This window comes from Suncus etruscus, chromosome 15 (assembly GCF_024139225.1).
Source record: "Suncus etruscus isolate mSunEtr1 chromosome 15, mSunEtr1.pri.cur, whole genome shotgun sequence".
NCBI classification, from domain to species: domain Eukaryota; kingdom Metazoa; phylum Chordata; class Mammalia; order Eulipotyphla; family Soricidae; genus Suncus; species Suncus etruscus.
The window spans coordinates 56806421-56808566 of record NC_064862.1 but is presented as its reverse complement, the minus strand read 5'-3'; the positions used below and the strand labels follow the sequence as shown (position 1 = coordinate 56808566).

The window sequence follows — 2146 nt, the reverse complement described above, 5'->3', positions numbered from 1 at the left end:
AAATGATATGTAAGGGGTTTAACCAGAAAATTTAAACTCTTTGTGTTTGAGTCTAAAATGCCAACCAGTTTGTTTTAAGTCCCTTCACTCTTCTCCACCCAATGGACTATTTGTGATGCATCTGTCTCCTCTGTTGGATTCTCAGCTCCTTCAGACAAAGACCATGAGCTGAGGCATAATCATCTCCCCCCAGCTAGTGCCTGACACAAAGAGCATTGTAAAGGCACTCGCTTCAGCAGTACATATACTAAAAATTAGAATGATACAAAGAAGATCAGCATGGCCCCTGTGCAAGGATGACATGCAAATTCATGACACATTTCCTTTTTTTTTTCTTTTTTGGTTTTTGGACCACACCTTTTGATGCTTAGGGGTTACTCCTAGCTAGGTGCTCAGAAATAGCTCCTGGCTTGGGGGACTATATGGGACATAGGGGGTAAAACCATGGTCCCCCTTAGGTCAGCTGTGTGCAAGGCAAATGCCCTACTGCTGCACCACTACTCCAGTCCTTCCGTTTTATATTTAAAAAGAAAAAGAAAGAAAAAGAACAGTGTAAAGATGATGAAGGAAAAGAAATGAGGAAGAAAAAGGAAGAGGTCACATGACCCACGTACCAGCAAAAAAAAAAAAAACAAAAAAAAAAAAACAAAGAAACACTCAGCCTTCAGACTCAGAAACAATTCTGAATTAGGATTTTTAAATAATAAAAATAATAATAATAATAATAATAGCTATCTTTATTGAATACTTATAGCAAGCATGCATATATTCATATACACATAGAGAAACTTTTAAATAACTCATGAATAGATCCTATAAAATGGGTACAATAATACCCTCCTTTGAAACTGAAGCCCACTGGAATTAACTAACATGCCTAGGATTGTATAGTCCAAAACCTAGAATGTATGGTCCAAAATCTTAAAATAAATCAATAGAGTCATTTCTTGAGAGACAAAATTCCTCCTTAATTCCATGTAAACAACTTGGTATGTTTTTTTTTTTTGCATTGACCAAGGTATTTGCCAACACATTTCAACCTTTCAGTTCTCTGCATTTGTTCTCTGTGAGTATTCCTGAATTTAATGGATTGTTATTCTTACATATATTGCATCTAGAACATTCTTGGAACTGAATGTGTCTCTGTTTTATTAGGAAATTGTAATAATAAAAGGCAACTTAAGTACCATTAACTGGACATTTCTGCATTCACTCGAAGGAAAGGCTCATGCAGATTCAGACTTGTCTGAAATCAAACACTAACCTGATGCCCCCACTCTTGACAGTTTTCCAAGATCATGTGATGCCCATGCCAAGGTGACTTCCAGTCCATCAGTCTGCCTACCCCTCTAATTTCTCATGCCAACCATAGTCCTCTTTTTTGTAGAATTTTTATCTGCTTATTATCCATAGCAAGGTGACAAGTTGAGAACCAACTAATCTCCCCCAAAAAAACACTTTGTTTCACACAGTCTATTATCACATCAAAAGTTCAGTGACAAAATCAACTTCACAGAAGTGATGCAAAGATTAAGTGATAGAATTTAAAATAAATGCTACATGTTATCTTGGCTTCTCTGGACAGACTATAAAGTCAGTTTCAGAATTCAGTCTTAGCTGAATCTAACTCAATGTGTAAACACTTTGTACTACATTTCTGCTATTTAGTATATGCTTATCAAATAAAATAAATTAGTCTTCATAAAGGTCAATAGATATATTTTTCTTTATTTCTCATGCTAAGAAAAAAGAAAATCTCTAGATATTATAGAGATAATAAACATAAGTACAACCTCTGCTTTCACCTAAGTATAAGAGAAAAATAGTTAAAATATAATACTGTAGTTAGAGTTTCATGACATAATACAAAAATATACATACAAAATTTTGCTAAAAAGAAAACAACCCCCACCTTGTCCTCTTTCTTTGCATTTTTGTTCTCATAATTAAAAATAAAAAAATTAATTAAAAACCCATATCAGGATTTTCTCAAATTTAACAGAAAAAACTATGATAAATGGATGCCATCACCAAGATTCAAGATTTGATAGTGAATTCTTGCAGTGTATTTAAAAGCCATTGTAAAATAACCAATAAACATAATGAATGGGCTCAAGGAATGGATAAGAGAAGAAATAAGGAATGA

General features: G+C 33.8%; 1 non-coding gene across 1 annotated transcript; it reads left to right on the top strand.

Moving 5' to 3' along the window:
• Positions 1-223: 223 nt before the first annotated feature.
• On the top strand, positions 224-331 carry LOC126031767 (U6 spliceosomal RNA). Its single transcript, XR_007503597.1, has one exon. It is a non-coding gene; the product is annotated as a U6 spliceosomal RNA (small nuclear RNA).
• Positions 332-2146: the final 1815 nt, after the last annotated feature.